This window comes from Centropristis striata, chromosome 1 (genome assembly GCF_030273125.1).
Source record: "Centropristis striata isolate RG_2023a ecotype Rhode Island chromosome 1, C.striata_1.0, whole genome shotgun sequence".
NCBI classification, from domain to species: domain Eukaryota; kingdom Metazoa; phylum Chordata; class Actinopteri; order Perciformes; family Serranidae; genus Centropristis; species Centropristis striata.
In genome coordinates this window covers 33,661,692-33,681,745 of record NC_081517.1, presented here as the reverse complement: position 1 = coordinate 33,681,745, position 20,054 = coordinate 33,661,692, and the positions used below count along the sequence as shown (strand labels likewise).

General features: G+C 39.5%; 2 protein-coding genes across 4 annotated transcripts in view; one reads left to right on the top strand and one right to left on the bottom strand.

Moving 5' to 3' along the window:
• Window positions 1-15,841, bottom strand: part of LOC131976431 (paralemmin-3-like) — a 43,646-nt gene extending 27,805 nt beyond the window's left edge. For 2 of the 3 annotated variants that reach the window (XM_059339471.1, XM_059339460.1), the window contains exon 1: window positions 15,387-15,780. The gene's annotated coding sequence lies outside the window, so the exon portion shown is untranslated. The other variant, XM_059339478.1, reaches the window with a different exon arrangement.
• The window catches only part of plppr2b (phospholipid phosphatase related 2b), a 69,100-nt gene continuing 64,863 nt past the window's right edge, over window positions 15,818-20,054 (top strand). The window contains exons 1-3 of the mRNA XM_059339499.1: window positions 15,818-15,966; window positions 17,170-17,234; window positions 17,896-18,021. The gene's annotated coding sequence lies outside the window, so the exon portion shown is untranslated. The remainder of the gene's footprint in view (window positions 15,967-17,169; window positions 17,235-17,895; window positions 18,022-20,054) is intronic.

Here is a 20,054-nt window from a genome sequence, read left to right as displayed (position 1 = left end):
CTTTTCCATATTTTTGTATAGAGATGTGCTCATAATAATGGTGTTAAATAATGTTATAAAAAAACATAAAACATTCATGAGGGAGGAATCCCAAATGCCCCACCAAATATGTGCCCCTTCCACAAACCATAAGAGATCACTGAGTTTGGAGGCAATTTAGACACCAAAACACTGCCAAGCATTTTCTAATACTTAAGGAAAGGATTATAACTCACAGAGGCAAACAATGAAAATACTCTGTTCATGTTGCCTACAACCACAAGGTAACAGCTTTCAAACCAGCCAAAAAGAAGCAAACCAAATTGGCAAATGCAGCAGAGCTTGTTTTAACAGAACCAAGGTTATGTGTGAAAGTACCTTAAGAAAATGTCTAAGTATGGTTATTTAGACTTTATCCAATGGGTTCGTCTCTGTGCCGACTGAAATATTCTATGATGTCAGCCATTATATCTCAGCCAAAGACAGATGGTTGACATAAAGCTAAATATTGCTTATGGCTGCATACTGCTTCATATTGCCCTCTGTGTGGTTTCCAATATGGGCAAGCTTCTGATCACCAGCCATGTCAAAATCACCATCTGCCGCACACATTTAAAATATTAAGTCTGGAAGGATTTTGGGTGAGAAAATCAGTTCTGCAGCCATTAAGATGAGCAGCAGATCAAAAGTGACAGCGTGGTGAAGCCTTTGTAAAAACCTTGTCATCCACCCATCAAATCAGCAGAGGGGCTACAGAGATTACCACGGTCATCCGGAACATACATATGCATGGCAAAGATGAAGAATAATGTGCTATGCAGCTTGGATGAGTCATCTTGGCTCACTGAGTGTGATTAACACGCAGGATTATCTATTTAATCCGACTGTGAAGAAGTCACATTGTTGCATTGGTCTAAGTGTATGCATTTCCTAGAATGGCTCAGTTTTGGAAGCACCAATCAGTTAAATTAAAACAGCTCTGTCAGCTTCAGTGAAGTTGCTCTACTCCAGTGGAGAGGTCTATATGCACTCAGTTCAGGGAATCATAGAGTAAAAAAGAGCTAATAAGGGATAATTACACTGGATCTCAAATAAATACTAACACAGATTATGATTGTGCTTATGTTTTCCAAAATGTTTAAACAACACATTAACTAGATGTACGTCTAGTTGCCTTCCTTAACAGGATTTCCTCATACATATAAAGAAACCTTTTCACTACTCATGTAATATTCTCATCATTGATTAATAGGGGTGTCACAATTCTCCAAATCCATGATTCGATTTGACTTTCCGAAAAATGGAAAGAAGCCCTATAGAAGCCTTTAAAAGCTCTTGGAAAAATTTGCACTTAACTATAGACTGTATATAGACATGGGCCAAAAAATAAAAGTAAATAATTTTTTCTAAAAGGTTTTTTCTGTCATTATCTATGCCTGGAGGAGATTGTGTGCTTGGCTGCGTGATTCAGTCAGCTGTTTTTACATGGATGTTTAACTGTTCAATTTTCTGATAAGTTTGTTATTGTTTGTTTATTAACTATTTGATACTATAAAAGGCTATGATTGACAGCTGTGACTCGCGATTGAGTAGATTTCGTGGGGATTCATTTTTGTGCATGTACTGCATATGTACTGAACATACCAACATGACAGTATCAGTAAAGTGTTAGTTTACTGCCAAGCTCTACATTTAAATACAGTATATTGCACTCAGTCAAGACTTCAAAGCAGAGACAATGAGTTATCAACTGTCGCTGTTATGCTGCAAGACAGACTGGATCACTGAGGTTTCAGTGTTTTGGCATTCATGAACCCTTCTATCTCCTGCTTTATCATCCCAAACATTGTGCTCAGACAGTTGCGGCACACATTAGTGTTCATGATAAGAGGGGAAACACCGGTTTTTAACCCTGAGGTGGAATGCAGATTGTGTGTTCGGTGTTTTACGCTTTGCAAAGGAGTGAAGATTACAGGCTTGCTGCAGATACGTGGGAAACAGAGGCATCGTGACCGAGGGCAGAGCAGCCCTGAGCCACTAGCTGAATGTCATTATATCCTTTTTTGCAACACATTTGAGCGCCGTAAACAGTGCCAGTGTCATGCATGACATACGCTCTTTATTTAATGCCTCAAGTAGCGCACATATAGCTGTTATTTTAAGGAATCTCGGTTTAAAATAAGTCAAGTCTCTGCATCAAATGATGATGAAACTGGAGGGAGAGAGCATAAAGATAAACAGAAGAGGAAGTAAAAGGTCAACACTGTGGACTTTTCATAGTCTCTGTTCAAATAAAAGCCAGTGCAAGACGTTTGACTGACACAAGACTGAGTCCTTATAACCTGCTTACAGCTGAAGAGGCATAGAGAGCAGTGAAAAAAAGTAAGAAGAAGAAGTACGAAGAAGAGACACATAAGACACAGAGACATCATAAACTGTATATGAAAAATCCTGAAAGGAACCAGAGGGTTAAAACGAATGAGGGAGCATGAACTAGATGGAGCGGTGTGAAGAAGGGGAGCAGAGTTTGAGACACCGGTTCTGACAAGTCCTGACGAGACACCTGAGGCTGTGACAGAGCATAAACATTCTGCCTGCATCTCCACCGAAACCAGCTCAAAGACACACATCAAGTTCACACTGAGACACCTTACAGTATGTCCCATTTTGTCAGTCTCTCACATGCAGATACATGCCCGTGGGTTTCACTAGACGTCCAGTGTGACAACTTTAACAGCAAGGGTGAACCTACAGTTGGCAAAAAAAACCCTTGACTGTGTCATTTCTCAATAAGAAACGGAAAAAATAGAAGTACTTTTTGTGATTGTATTCCTCCGAAGCTGACATCCACGTCTGTCCAGACTCATTTGCAGCCCTGACAGTAGACAAACCTTCACATACAAATTCTCAAATGTGGATGTTTCACACACATCTTCAAATCAGCAGCAAGAAAGACCTAAACAAGTATCAAAGTTACAAGATTAGTGTCACCAATTCAGTATCCGACCAAATGTGAAGTATGATCACAATCTCCCCTTCTGTTCCTGATTCATGGTCAGCCAAAAAAAGTGTTTTTGCAGAAAGTTATGATATCAATATCAGCCCTGACCTTTTGGGTAGAAAACATCTTAATTTTCTATTAGACATCTGTGTAAAATTTTGTCATAATTAGCGCATGCATTCTTGAGTTATGTCCAAACACGGGGTTTGTGTTGTCACACTGACCTTGACCCAAATCCAAGCAGTTGTTTGTGCCAAATTTGAATGAATTATCTCAACGCATTCCAGAGATATCTTGTAATGAGAACAGGAAGGACGGAAACCCAATAATGTTATGCATCCGACTATGGCTGTCATCGGCAGATGTAGAGCTGGGCGATATGGCCAAAATCTTATAATAAAGTCATGGAAAAAATATGTTCTTGGTTTTCTTGATAACGATTTTGGTTATTATCTAGCCTGGGTATACCCATACTGCCTTGCACGCTCGAATTTAATTTCGAACCTCCAACCTCCTTCGCCCTGTTTTAGGGATCCAATCACAGAGCGGGGAGGGACGGCAAGACGATGACGCGTACTACTTGGCACTTGGAAGCTTGTAGTTTTCTTACGGATCCAACACGTCTGCTGCAGATGCGAAACTCTCTTTAGCTGTAGATGGTGTTTTAAATAGTTTAGAGCGAAAGTTGAAAGGCGAAAGGTCTCTCGGCGGCTCCGCTGTCCCCCGGCTTGTAGCGAGATCACCGGTAGCGGGACTATTAGTGCCGCTAGCGGTGCTAATCACCGGCTCTAGCGGCGCTAATCACCGGCGCTAGCGTAACGGCGGTGATCTTGCTACGAGCCGGGGGACAGCGAAGCCGCCGAGAGACGCGCAGCAGCTTGTTTATTGCCCATAAAATCAATGGATGTGTGTGGCTGAATGACATGAGGGGGAATAAAGCGTGAAAATAAATCTTGCAGAAAGCGAGAACTGGAGAAGCAACGCAACAAGCAACACTCTCTCACAGACAAACATCCATTTCTGTTGCTCTACTACGTCATCTGGTATAACTGATACGATTGGCCAAGAGCTACCTACAGACACTTTTGATAGACATTCTAAGCGCCCAATAAACGGCTCCGGAGGATCGTAAACCACACCTCTTCTACGGAGAAATGAACGGTTGGTTGGATGAACGGTTTTCTAGACCAAATCTCATTTGAGATTTGTCTGGTGTTAGCCAGGCTAGTTATTATCAAGAAAACCATGGAAAATGGCTAGATATTAGTTGTTAAATTAAACTCTTATGAGCTATTTTTGTTGTTATTATATTTGTCCAAATAAATGTACCTTTAGTTGTACCAGGCATTAAAATGAACAAGAAATTGAAGAAAACAAGTCGGTCTAATATTTTTGTATGTATATGTAGGAAAAATAGAGAAATTGGATATCTTATAAGATTGCTACTGTTGGCCAAAAGAAGCCATTTAAACATGTCATCATGGTATGGATGCTAAGAAAATCAAAAATGCCCCAAAAAAGAATCCAGAAAAGTAATTGAGCTGTTGTGATCAAAATTATTGGACAAGATTTGAACAGACATCTCTTTCCTGAGGAACACATGGAAGATCAAATGTGGCTTTCACCAAGCAGCAGCACTTTAGAGGCATAGTGCACCTGTAAAATACCACTGAAAGCAAGTCAAAGTGACCTTCTTTTAAACTCAAAGTGACTTTTGTTCCTCTGCTCAGTGACGCACTCAGTCAGTGTGGGTCTTCCTTGAACCTACTGCCTACAGGTTTTCGTTTGTGCTGTTCTGTAGTTTAATCACCCATCACGCTGTGTTCGAGGAAGGTGTTCGACTGTGTTAATGGTAAGCAGGCTTTGAAGGGGGGGGCTCTCACAGTGCAATGGATTACGATGAGCAAAAGGGTGTGAATTGGATGTGGCTCGAAGACCAATCAATTAAAAAAATGTTTGTAATATTGTTCATGCAGATCGACAAGTTAGCACAAAACAGTGCTTCTCCATAATTGGGCCGTTTTTTTACAGAACTATTCTCAGCCTTTCTACCAATGAGTTTTCTGATTTCCCACATGCAATTTCTAAGTTTTCTCTTTCCTTTTTCAGAAAGTGTGTGCAAGACATGTATTGGCTTGCTTCAGTGATTTGTCTGTCTGTGTGTGAGGATTAGTGTGTGTGTGTGTGTGTGTGTGTGTGTGTGTGTCAAACAGGTTTGGAGAGGAATGCAGGACTGGTGTAATCCGGTCTCGGTTCATTTTGGCTATTGTCATGAAGTCAAAAGCCTGAAGGCCTGTGTGCCTCAGGGCCTCGTAGCTCAGTCACAATTACACAAATATTATCTCCCGAAACACAGTGCAGCCTAACATCAGAATCAAACCACATCAGGACAACACAGTACAACATTGTATAAATATAAAAACATCTGTAGGTCATTCGCTACCAGCTGATAAGACCTTTCCATGGAGTTTGTGTTCCTCTCTAATGCAAGGGTTCCCGGTCACCTTGTAAATGTTTAGTCGGGCAGCGCAATGTTTAACTTTCCTCTGTACTCGTCATCACTGTGGACAAACAACCTGAATTCCAGCCCATCATTAAATAAATTATAGAGGCACCACACTTGTCTTTCAACCCGCAGCTGTACACCATCTCTAAGACGATAGCTGTGAAGGCAATGAAAGATGAATTCACATTAAAAAATGACTCATGAAATATAAATGTAAGAATTGTTTATTTAAGGTCTGATGGCATTAAGGAGTATTGATTTAAGAGACAAGATTAAAAAAAAAAAGCCCATTCATTGCAGCATAAAGTAAATGTAGATTAGACCTGATCTCAGATGTGTAATCACCTCTGCGCTTACTGAGTATCACTTTCTTTAGTAACTCTAAAAAGATTGCAACCATGTTGAAGCATCAATGCTATGGTGGACATGTTCCACAAAAACATTAAATAACTTTGGAATGGTTTATTCTAGAGACAAGCTTAAAACTGTGTCTAATCCCTGAGATTCTCAGATTTCTGAAGCAATTTCAATGTTACCTTTATAACAATTGGCCAATTAATGGTGCCTGCAAACATTTGCAATAGCAAAACAATGTGAAAGTTAATTTAACCAAAAAAATATGCACACAACAAAATAAAAAAAATGGCTAACTCATAAAAGGCACTTGTACCAAACTTCACATGGAGCTACAAAACATCTCATATAACTTTTCAAATTGATTTTTTTTTTTAATATCATGTGTGTATTCTCACACAACAGGTCACATATGACAGGGACTACTTTACTGCACCAGAAATGAACAACACTATAAAATACAACACTAAATACTGACTGAAATTTTTTTTGCAAAAGACAACAACAACAACCATGTCCAAGCGTTTCTTTGTCTATGCAGGCTTTAGAGAAGTAGCAAATACTTTTGTTACAGTATTATATAAAGGAGAATGTTAAACCTCCTGATTGTTCTATATTATAATCAAATAAAGCATCTTTATCTTGGGAGGATGTGTGGATAAAATGATAACGGCTGCTTCACCTTAAAGGTCAGTCCACCTGAAGTGAACCTGAGCCGCGCTGCTGGGTTTTGGCCTTGGTCAGCTCACTGAACGAGAGTCTGTCACTGAGCAGCGCCGAGTTAGTTAATGTGTGTGTGGGCCGTGGTTATTGTTAACTTCAGGGCTAACCCCCTTCACTTTAATCTGCTGTCAGCAGCAAGACACAGGAACTTGGCTTGAGCCTTGAGGAGTTGAGGCATTTATTCACTGACAAAAAGCCTAAACTGTACACACAGTGCACTGCTACTTCACACACACACACACACACACACACACTTTCTCTCCTTAACCACACTCTCACTAAAGTTACACACACAGCCTACGCACTGACTTATTCCTTAAAGGAGTTTGCTGCTTCACTGACACATTTTAGTTGTAAAAAACATTAAAATGCATGTTTTTAAACAATTTCCTCAATGCTTAGGCCCCTGTAGGCCGCCTCATCCACTTTCTCTCTTTATATAACTTTTAAAGGTTGTGACTTTGTTATTTTGCTACTTTGTAAATTTCCGATTTCTGGTTTATTTCAAATCTTAATGGAAAGAGTTCTTCAATTTGACATAAACCAACAGCGCTGGCTGCATTGATAAGAATACTTCCTCATAACTCATATTTTTGTACAAATTGCACAGCAAAATTTGACATAAACAGTAGGAAGACTTAAATAAACATTAACTAGTAACTCTGTCAGATGGAAACTTAATGACTGATCTTCCAGGTGAGTCTTAAACATTGCTGAGGTATCTGGGATGTTAACAAACTGGCTCAAACATCTGAAATTCTTTAACAAATATTAATTTTTTTAACCATGTCTGGCTCCAAAGCCATTTGTACGAGGGTTAAAGGTCTTGGCTGGTTCCCAGGAACCGACACTGTGAGGTATCTCGTCAACAGCACTTCACACCATCACCAAGAGGTCAACAGGCTGGTGCAGAGGAACACCTCCTCATTTATAAAACAATTTTCAGGTTTTAGTTAACAAAACGACATCAGGAAACTCACGATATACTCTCTCTCTGTTGACCTGGTAAAGCAAATAATGTGAGTTGCCCACCACTGGACGGAGCATCACGGCCACAAAAGGACTGATGTCATTTTTCTAATAACAGATACAGAATGAAGCTGCCTGTAAGACTGATTCTGTCTCCATCACAAGCTGTACACCTGGTGTACAGCTCCAGCACACACACTACTGTGTGGATTTAATACTGCCAAACGCACTGCTTCATGGAAATCAGAGTTGGACTGCAAACAGTATCCAAACACATTATGAAAGAATAGGAGTGGAGAACAAGTTTCTTAAACACAGTACACAGTTAATTCACAGGTTTTACAAATCAATCTGTCAAGAACACTATAATACAGAGAAAAAAAGGGTTATAGCATATTCAGATATCCTTGTAAGAAATCCTAAACAGTGTGATAAGGCAGCATGAAATAAAAGCCGCTATTGTTTCCCGCATATTGTCTTTACTGCGCGATTGACAAATTCGTCAATTAAAAAGAGAATGTGAACTTGTGCTGAGAGAGCTGCAGTGCTAACTAGTTGAATATTTAGTTTTGACTCGTCCGATTGTGAAAAACAATGTTTTCTCTGTACATGTGGCATCCTTTACCACCATGACTCCAAAACAAAAGCACACAAACCAAATTGGCTTGCCAAATCAGTCTGTTTCAGTGTGGGATGTCGATCTGTTGTTGGCATTTTTTAAGAAACTCAGCAACAGGTGAGCTTCCTCCAAAAGTAGTGGTAAATTGGCAGTAATGAGACGGGTTTTTTTAACCATTTAACTGAAAACACAACAACATCACACATTAGCTGCAGCTTTGGAAGAACATGTAGCATCAGACAGCCTGCTGGCATCATTAAATTGTGACACTTCCCATCTCTTCCTCTCTCCCACCACACACACACACACACACCCTTCATAATTCTGTCAGTATTTCTTTTGTTGTGTTCAGTCAATTTGGTGCATGTAACCTAAAGCATATTTCATGTCTAATGAGTGTTCATGCTTTGCAAGCGTTACATTGAGTAAACCAGCAGCATTCAGGTAGTTGTTGTATACAGCGACTCAGAGCTGCACTCTATGGTTAACCAGACATGTGTGTCATTTTTGTGTCTTGAGGTTGCATTAATTACGGTATGTTGTCTTTTTAGTTTCAGTTGCACATAAATAGGGATGTTGTAGCATGTGAACGCTAATCAGAAAAGCCAGACTACATGATAATAACCAAAATCATTATCAAGAAAACCATGAAAAATGGCTAGATATCAGCACTTAAATTAAACTCTTATAAGCTATTTTTGTTCTTATCATTATATTTGTCCAAAGAAATGCACCTTTAGCTGTATCAGGCATTAAAATGAACAAGAATTTTTTTTCCATGACTGTATATGCTTCTAACATTTGCCTTGAAAATTACAAGTACAAATACAAGAATCGTGCAATAAATCCTACCTTTTATTTCCAAAGTTAATAATGTTTTGTTTACAGATATGCTGCATCTCCCTTTTGGTAATTTTGGAGGATATATCTTGAACTACAAAACAAAACGGAAACATTGCTACTTTAACGAAAGCAGGTTTTACTGCAGGGCTGTTGGTAATGAGCCTCTTTTACACACCACTCCAAGTAAATTACTAGGAAAACCTGCCAGGTGCAGTTAGTGATTTTCACCATTCACACATGCACATACACGTTTTTTTGCACTTGCCATAGCAATGCTGGAAGAGACGGAGACTTTTCAGCTCAAGACTTGTTGTCCTTTGCCTCACTATGCCACGCTCTAGTAGGATTATATATAATCATATTTCTGAATATGTCTGGTTTGAAGCCATTCTTATATTTGTTTTGGCTTGTTTGCAAACAAAATAAACGGAATCTCTTGTTAGTTTTGAAATCACCAGGAAAAATCAATCAAATGCTAAATCGTAAACAATTCCTCAGATTCAAATATGTCATGTGACTTGTTCTCTTGCTCCATGTAAAAGTGTTTATCAGTCAGACGAAACCTTTACGTGCTTGTCCCTGCACTGCTACTGCTTTCATTCACAACACAGCCATACAGGGCTTTCCCTGAAATGTATCTTTAGGTTGAAATTGGCGGTACAGATTTAAATATCAATCTCTGCTCACATTCACAATGACCACAAGCAGAAAATGTTCCTGAACATTTCAGGGATAGACTGTGTGTGTAAAAGGGGCTTTAGACTGCACCAAATAATGACGTATTTTCAACAAATTTTCTGTAGCTTTTGAAAGGTATTCATATTCCCAAGCCACTGTAGTGCAGGGAAAAGCTTTGTTAATGGAATGAGGAATGTAAATGCTGGGAAGCTGAGAAGCTAAAATATTATCCTGTCAGACACAGCTCAGGTCTTTCTTGAAGTTATCTCCAGACCATTACCTTCACAACCACAACACGTTACTTAACTGTCTAATCCTTGTCTGCTTGATTAATACATTGTTGCTGGTGTCAAAAGAAGGGCATGTGCACTGTGCACGACAGACATAAAGTAAACTGAAGGAGGTAAATGTTTTTCTGTCCTCCTCCTTTTCTCACGGACTGCCAGCCTGGATTTCGGAGGCTTTGAGTCAACAGATTATTGCAAATGAAAGGAATACCACACACAGTCACACACAAAGAGGGTGATTTAAAGAGCGCTGTCTGTAAAACGCCTCCTGCGCCTAAACAAGACACAAAAAAAGAGGACAGACAAAAGGACAGCGCTGTGACCATGGCTCACAGTTGAATGTTGGGGCGTGTCTGGTATCTCAGGTATGTGAGGACTGACATAATGCAGCAACATGCTGCAGGTCAAATGAGCTCACTGGAGAGCAATTTAGCATATGTCACAATTTTAATACTTAGCAATATTAAACATTAACCAATGGCACATTTTGCTAACACGGACTGCAATCATCTCTGCCCATTTAACACAAGTATCAGTTAACCTATAGAGTACTATATAAAGAAGCTCTGTAACTGTGGTGACATCACAGAGATGACTCCAGATTAGAGATAGACCGATATTTGCGTTTTTTTACTTGTATCGGCATCGGCTGTTACGTGCGTGCGTTCGGCGGTCAATTAGCCCATTTCACTGAGCCAACACCAGGCAAGGCTCGGTGCAACATCTGCCATTCGCTGGTGAGCTGCTGCTGATACCGGAAAAAAGAAAAACACATCAAATATGTGGACTCATCTGAGGCGCCACCACCTCGAGGCCTAGAACAACATACACATTGTTTGCTATCCAACTGTTAATATGTTTTGTTTGTTTTGTTAATAAATGTTTCTTTTTTTGTTTAAATTGAGACTTGTGTAACATTTGTTATCATCGTGTCATTTTTATCATGTAAATGGAGGGAGAAAAGGCAATATCAGCTTCAAGAATCGGCCCAAAAAAATCGGTAGCACATCGGTTCGGTTAAGATTGATGTCAAAATAATCAGTATCAGCATTAAAAAACCTGTATCGGTCGACCACTACTCCAGATATCTCTGATATCTCTTTCAGATAGCAGCTCAGCCTCTGCTGCATTTGTGAGTACACCAGAGGCAGTGAAATACTAAATTTATCTCTTTAAGATCGAAACTGTAGTAACAAAGTCCTGGTTGGAATAAGGACAAGTGTTGCAGAGTACCCCACTTTTAGCTGCATTAACAAAAAAGTGTGCAACATAATGTATGCCTACATCACAAACTGTGACTTTTGGAGTTTTCACTTCATTGTATTTTGTCCATTTTCTTCCATTGTTCCATCTCCCTACCAGTGAAAAAAACAACAACTCTCTGTGCGTCCAATGTCTTACGGATATCTTGTTTCCAGGTGAACCATCTTTATTCACCGGGTGTCTTAGTCTAATCCTCTGTATAGCCATAACAATAACAGCCTAAAGCACAGTCACAGACAGAGCAGAGGCGACATGACATAACGAGAGGGGGCGTAAGGCAGAAGGGTAAAACGTTAAATTGTAACATACTGTAAAGTTCAACTCGCATATTTAAACGGATAGTTCTGATTTTTTTATTGGAGGTGGTTTGAGGTTCTTATCCATAGTCAGGAGTACTAGTACGGAGGCTTTGCCATGTACTGCTGAGGACAGAGGCAGCAGCAAAATTAGCAATCTAAAAAAATCAATATCAGTTTTAGTGTATGCTATATTTAGATTATTTTCACCTCTTTGCCTTACTGTCAGGAAGCCCTTCCCGACAGGCACTGGAGTCATTATCTACACTGCCTTCAAAGCCACCAGACACCACTGATAAAAACCTAAATATTACCTTGTTAACCTTTGTTAGTGTTATTCAATGTGCATATTTTATGTATAACTGAATGACAATAAAGTCTTTCTGAGTCTAAGCTATTGTGCGACTTTAATGTTTTAAAGTGATAATTTAATATCACCACAGTCATCTAATAACAGAAACAAACAAACCGGTTGAGGCAGCAGTCGACCAGCAACTCCTGTGTCCCGTGAAATAAAATGACTGTATACAACCCTGATTGCGAAACAGTTTGGCTGCCGCAAAAAAACATTATAAAAACTGAATGCAATGATTTGCAAATAATTTGTGACCTGCTCAGTTGAATAAAATATAAAGAAAATATATCTAATGTTCAAACTTGTAAACTTTATTTCACACTGTATGCAGTGTCCCAGATTCCTTTGGATTCAGATTTGTTGATGTTTATAACAGCTTTAACGACCCGTTGGAAAGGGCTGTCTAACAGAAAAGTAAAGCGGCGAAAATGTGTTAAATATAGTGTACCCTTAAACCAATATTGTTTATTTAGGCGGTCTTTTTAAACCTTTTAAAAAAAAACATGTTTTGCTGCTGCCATCCACAGAAGTAAATTGCTCAGCTTCCATGTCGATTACCATTTACTACAGGTAATACACTGACTGTGGATTGGTATCTCATAAACTCCACTTCAAAAGATCCAGAACTATTTTTTCCCAGCCCATGCAAACAGCTTAGCTGAAACATGGAAAAGTACTAACAGTCGCAGCAGAGCTTGTTTCTGATGACAATGCTCCACTATGAAAGACAAGAGAAAATCTCAGCTGAGGACAGACAGACGTGCTGGGGGCAATGTGGTAGTGAGGAATTTCCCTCCTGCTGAAAATCCATCCATCACCCAGTATGCTGAGCAAAGAAGTGGTGGATTTCATCTCTCCCAGCTACTCTTTTGTCTCCTCCCCTTTATCTTTCCGATTTAATCTCCTTCCACCTTGTTAAAGTCTCACTATCTCCCCCTCGCCTCAACACGATTTGAAAGGATAAAACTCTCTGCTGATTGGTGGTGCTGACGACCACACGGTGTCTCCTGTCCTTTTATCTGTCTTTAACAGCTATCTCGCCCACTCAACCCATCTCCCTTTCTCTTTGTACATTTGAGTAGATTTTCTGCAGATTCAAAACCAAACTGCTTTGCAGGAGACTGGCAGACAGACTTATGCTATATTTTGCATGCATCAAGGAAGAAATCATTTCAGCTGAAGAGAAACAAATAGGCCAGCACATCAGACAGAGAAATCTCTTTGAATTTGGATTCATGCACAAAGCAGCAGAGGTGTTGATTACACATGGAATATCTTATTTGAATGTTGCTCAAGAGAGATATTTATTTAGCAGTTTTCTTTTTCAAAATAGCATTTGTATAACAGCCCCACCGATTTAAGGATTTGATACTGATATGTTTAAATGATAACTTATTGTCCAATATTGTCAATTGTATTCACACAATCCATATCATAAATATTTGCTCTTTGATACATAACATATCCTTGGCATTTCTGTACTTTTCTTTTGACTTATCAGCTGATTAGGGTTGCAGTGATATACCGTTTCACATGGTATACAATTTTATGGTTATTATACTGTATGTATTTTCTTATCCATGGCAGTAAATTTCAAAAGGAAAATTGTTTACACAGTTCTATTAAAAAAGGCCTTCAAGTGCTAATCATAATGAAGAATGTGTTTAACCTCATCATGTAATAATAATTGAGTAATAACACTCACCGTAATATTTTCCGAAACATTTTCTTTTCCTGTGAAGTTTTTTATGACAGCCAAAATGTCACAGATATGTCAATACAACAGCCGATACTACAGTAAATGTCAGGCAGAAGGCCCATTAACCCAATTTCAGTAAGCTACCCATATAACATTAGTCAGCTCACTTGCAAGCTAATTTCTCTTCTCTGAGGACTCTGCTCATCATTCTGGAAAAATTGGCTGCAAGTCCACTCCACTCGTGTCTGTTTCAACAGCCAGATTGATGGACATGGGAGCCAAAATGAAAAGGGAGCGTGTTTCAGTTTAGCGTCGCATCTGGTAAACATAGTTTGAAGTCTCACACTGCACAGCTAATGGAATAAACAGTCAAGTTTTAAATAATATATGGTCTTAGGTTTACGTATGTGAGTAACGGGCGAAAATATAATTAAAATTCCCAGAACAACATATTATTTCCAAGACATCTGGCCATTTTAAGCAATTTGCATGAGTGGAAAACTGGTCTCTAAATGTTCTGGTTTTCCAGGATACGTGGGAACTCTGATGTATCGAAACCCTGTGCAAAATCACGACAAAGCAATGTTTTATACACCATCAGAGTTTTTTAGATCAGGAGGGCTTGTCTGAGGTTGACACCAGCTGAACTTTCATAATTATCCCAAGACAGGGACTGTCCTATTTATTGTGTCATGAAACAGCAGCACTGATCTGTAATAGGCTTTCTTCTTTGGCTGCTTTGACATTTATATTCCCATGTATGCTGAGCAGTGATCCTTTATGTGCGAGTTCTCTTTGAAACCTCAGGCATAAGCACGCTTGTTAACAAACCCTCAAGAAAATAACTGTTTCCTGAGAGTCAAATTAAGCCAGAGGTGAGTTACACCCCCCGGATATGGCCCCAAGGCCCTCAGTTCTTCAGCCTGACAGAAGAAGAGCAGTGTCAGGAGCTCCTGCTGGGATCTCTGCTTGTAAATCAGTATGCTCAGCTGCATGCTAAGCAGAGTTTGTTTGATGGCTTGTAAGGCAGAAATGTTTTTTTTTTTCCTGTTGTAGACACCATTGCACAGACCTACTGTAGCATAGCTGTGGTTAAAAGTGATGAAACAGCTGTTTGCTTTGCTGTAAAACAGGCGAGTCATGCAAGTGAAAGTCGGACGACAAATGTGTGGTTTATCTGATATACAGAACTTGCCATCTTGACTGCATGGTGTGTGTTTTGTATGTGTGTGTTGGCGTGGAGATGCAACTGCAACAGCAGCAAGGAAAGTGTCAAAAGATAGCAGCACTATCTTAACCACTGCATCATAAAATTGTTGTAAAAGCCCTGCAGACTTGAGGCTTTTGGACTTAATTGCTCATAAAACTGACTGAAGTTGCAGATTAGAGCTAAAACTAGTTTTAAAGTTAACACTGAAAGAAATGTAAGACGCATATTGTACACAATACACGGTATACATTTTGCCATTTAAACAATTAAAACAATAACTAAGATAAGAAAGACATTGAACTGTGCCAAATGACAATCTTTTCTTTATGCAAGTGCAAAATGTACTTTCTAATGAAGTTGGCTCAAGATTAAATAAGAGACAGTGTCAGCAAACATCACATTTCTAAAGGCTTTTAATCAATATGACTCTTTGGTTTGCAATGCTTAACAGAGGTCAGACAAGTCAACAGCTGCTGGGGCTGTCCAACTCTGGCTGGGCTCACTTCCACCACTTGGCCCGGTTTCAAAAGGTGTCAACCGACCACGTACACCGAAACGTGTTAAAATTAATGCAGAGAAATGTTGGAAAATAGGCCCCGCTTACCTGTTCAAACTTGGCCACTTGATGTTTTAAATCCAGTAAACTGAAGGAGGAAAACGAAACCAAGTAGTGGAGATATTGGGCACGCGTCAAAAAAGGAGACAAGTCCTGTTTCCAGCGTAATTAGTAATTAGTTAGCAAGAAAGCTAAAATACGACACAAACTTCCCCGTGTACACCTGAGTAGCCTCCACGCGAGGCTGGCTCAAAAAACGCGACGCTCGTCACATGAACATGAACGAAGCGTCGATATCAAACTTTTACAGGTCTGTAAAGTTTGTTTCAGAGATAAGGTCGCGACATTGATAAAAACGCGAGGTGAAACAGTCCCTTGACTCTCAACCCGCCTCCCTTCGTGCCTGAATCCGTCTGTGAGGAGGACTAGTCGGTGTGTCCGGTGGTTACCTGACTCCAGTCATTACCGTGAGGCCAGCCCTCCAGACAGCAGCAGCAGCAGCAGCCTCATGTTTCCTGTTGTTGTCGCTCTGAGTGACTGCACTGCACCGCAGATAAACAGCTAAAAACCTAAAACAGGTTGAGATGCTTTCTGCTTTTCCCTAACGACCCATATGACATGCCATCTGGTGAGTGAAACCAGCTTAAGAGAGAAACTTAAATGTGACTTCTTCAAGCTAAAAAGCTGCAAAACTATGTTCAAATGCAGTATTTTTGCACTTCTTTTTTGGCAGCTAATTTAAAGCAGCTACAAGAACTTTCTAACCGGTTATGAATCAGTTTCAATTTAAAGGCGCCATGTGTAATTCCTGGTCACATGTACAAAAATGTAGGGGAGACCTTTAGCCTTGTGCAAGACACTTTTACATCTTGTCCTTAAAAATGCATTGCCATCTCAAACTAAATATGACAGAGAGAGAAAGCACAGAATTGGATGCAGAGTTCGGGGTGGGGTCTGCACAACTAAGCTAAATTGGGGATGTTTTCGTGCACTGTAATAAAGCTACTAATGCGATGGTTAATCCGCAGTCTTATGTCGTCAAGCCTGTTGACACCAAAGTGGACAAGAAATACACTGGATTCAGCAGGTTTATGCGGAGCTGCCTTGAACCTAGTCTGGATCCCAGCTCACCTGCCTTGATTCTGCTTCCTCTTGCATCGCCTCCTCTATGTGGTTAATCTCCACCAGGGTGGAGCTAGACTCATCTTAGATTATTGCAATTATTGTTGCAATTATTGCAACAGTCTCTTAAACCCAAAATCTCAGTCTGGGTGTAACGCTGTTAACTGTAGTCCTGCAAACGGTGTAGCGACATCTAATTAGTCCTAGCTGAGGGCAGACTGGAAGCTACAGCAACTCACCACACTTCTTGAGGTACAAGTGGTGTCAAGAGACAGGACGTTGGGTGCTGAAACAAAGTTTCACCATTGTCATTTACTTTATTATTCTCACATAGTCACAAATAGATAGCCCATATTACCTCATCACTCTGCAGCTGTGTTTGGTATCTGTTATGGTATTCCAAAAATAGGTTGTTTCTTTCTCTCACTTGCTTCAAAACCAAAAGCATGCATCAGACAGGTCAAGATCTTTATGACACAAGGCGGCGGTGCTCATGGAAGCTCTAAGCCCAAAATCAACACAAAGCAAAATAACCTTATTGTTGCTTTAAGTGTGATTTTTCCACTATCATGGTCTCATGCGAAATTTTATTGGTTTCTTTAATTTTCTTTAATTGATAAGACATCACATTCTGCGCATGTTTGGGTGAAACAGCTCAACCTTTAAATGTCTCTGACATCAGTCTAACTGTCTGGCCTGTTTCTTGCAGGTGCTCAAGGCCATTTCATATTTTCAGAAGTGCTTTTGATGAAACGAGGCTTCTGTGCAAAAGAGGTAATATTTGCATGGGAACCTATTGAACTAATTCTCATGAATAAAAGTCCAACCAGAATGAGCAAACCTATTGCATGTAATAAAAAAACGCTTCTCTGAATTAAAGCAGGCCTCAATAGTGTGAAATCCCTTTCAGCTCAAATTAAGCATCGCACATGCCTTTTAACATGAAAAGAGAATGTAAAACGATTGACTTACTTTCCTGATAATACAGTGTTTTTGGGGGGCTTGATCTTGTGTGTTTTTAGAGGTGAAATCTGGATACAATTATAACAAATTCACCCGTTTCTAAAAAAAAAACAAAAAAAAAACACAGAGCTGCAATAACAAGCACTGTTAGTTCACCATCCACTTAGTTTAATGGAAAAGAGGGAATTTAAATAGCCTGAAAGCTCAAAAATAATGACAACACTTTAGAGGACAATTAAACTTTATGTTGGATCCCATGCTATTAGTCACTTTAGAGGGTATTGGGTACTGACTGTATCTGTTTGTAGCAGTTTTACTAAAATCTGTTTTAGCTATTTAGCAGTTTTGGCATATTTTAATGAAAATGTGTGACTAATTCAGATATTTTGGACTGACTGATGAAGTAGTAGATTATGCTGCAGGTGGTTTGATAAGGGACTTCTTTTTGATATTTTCTTCCTTTGTGATACAGGGTCACTGTGGAAATCCATTGTAAATTCAAGTTGGCTGCTTTGGTTGTCACCTGTGAAGGAGTGAGATCTAAACCTTTCAATGTCACCTTTCAAGCTACCAGACAGACATGCGTCATACTCTTCAGGTAGGTTTTTGTTGAGAGTTCTTATTATTTGAATGATCAGTAAAGCTTAAAGGGGACCTATTATACTAATTTGTAAGGTTCATATTTTGGGTTGGTACCTCTATTCACCATTAAGCTTGTTGTATCGCTTGTATTTTTAAGCCCCACCTCCTGAAAAATTCGAGTTTACTCTGTTTGGTCACGGTTTCTGTATCTTTGAGCAACTTTCACAGGGAATAAGGTGGTGCATGGTGCCATCAATTGTTGTAGCCGGGGCAACCAACCCAAGGAAGACTATAAGATATATAAGTAGTAGTATAAGTACTAAGTACAGCAGCACTTTCACCACTTTTACATTCCTGCTTTCACCAAAGCAGGAATGTGATCTGAAATTGGTAAGAGAAATTAACGACATCTGCAATCAAGTTTACAGGTTTCCCTGATGTTCGCATGAAGCTACATGTAGCAGTGTATGCAGTAATGTGACTGGAGCAGATGCATAGAAATCTGCCATGAGCTGAAAGTAGAAAAAACAGTTGGAAAGTGAGCGTTCAAAACAGTCTTTACTTTAAAATGTTTTAACTGCATTATTGGCCATTAAGCACAAAAAGTAAAAAAAAGTATATTAGGGTCTCTTTAAATACACTATACACGACACATCTATCTCATAATGGGATGCAGGATTTCAGTTTTGGCTGTTTTCCCTTTATTTTATTTGCACAATTAAACCATTTAGTTCTGGGAGTGTGGTTTGATTCGAACAGATCATTTGCAGTATTTATTGAGGACTTCAATGGGAGTTTCATTTGCATATAACTATACACACACTGGCCCAAGTTTGACTCTGTAGTGTTCACACGTGCGCGCGCCAGCACACACACACACACACACACACAATTTCCTTGAAGTATCCTGTATTACATCATGTCACATTAAACCTGCGTTGATGCTGCTGTGGGAAAGATAAAAAAGTTCTGTTCATGAGTGACGGCAAGGACAGACCAAAGGCACCATTCAACTTCTCTATAGCTCCATGAAATACAACTGGGCCAAGCTATTTTTATGTATATGTCATTATAACTTACTCATGTTTAATTTATACTACAATATAATTCAGGCCCATTTTCGCACGATTAATTGCTTTTTTAAATGGCCCAAATCTAGGGTATGAACCCCTCAAGTACTATCGTAACAACGTCTTTAGAGATGGTCAGTGTTTTAGTCACATGAATTACAGCTCAGCTGACCTGTGCTGTATCTTCTTTATAATCCCATTTTGCTAAAAATCTGATTAATTCTTTATGGCTGAAATTCCCCAGCATGGCAATTTGAAGCGAGAATGTCCTTGGCTGTGATCCACAGTGATAGTGTATGAAATGAGCACATCCACTGACTCGGCCTACTTCTGATTCCCCAAGACAAGAGCAAGTCTTCACATGAACAGCCAGATAGTGGGAGCACACAGGCTCATATCATACAGCTTTCCCTTAACAATATGACAAAACACTCTCTCTGTCTTTTGTGTGTTTGTGGGGGGTATTTGTTGGTATAGTAACCTTTCTTTATACTGCATGCATGTGCTTTTTGTACCTGTGTGTTCATGCATACGAGTACCAGCACCTTCTAAACACCGCTCTTTGTTTGCTTGTGTGTGCGCCTGCATGTGCTTTTGTTGCGTACTGTAGAAAGAGCACCATTTGTGTCTGTGTTCTGTGTTCTTGTGCATACAATGCACATGTAAAAAAGGGGATGAGATCAGTGGTTTATTATGTGGTCCATGTGGGTTGCCTGCATTTTTCAGAAACATTTAGTGAACAAATGTGATGGAAGCTATTAACAGAGCAGATGCTTGTCAGTGAGCTTGTTCTGACCAGCTGAGGGACAGTTTGTGTTACCTCGCATGTAAGCGTCAGTGAAAATACCTTAGATAATTATTTGAACAAGTGGAAGCGAAAATTTAATCGAGGAAACACGCCTGCAATTACTGTTTATCTCCATCGGTGCTGCCAAAGAGAATAAAACAGAGATCTTTCAATGTTGTAACTTTAATGTGA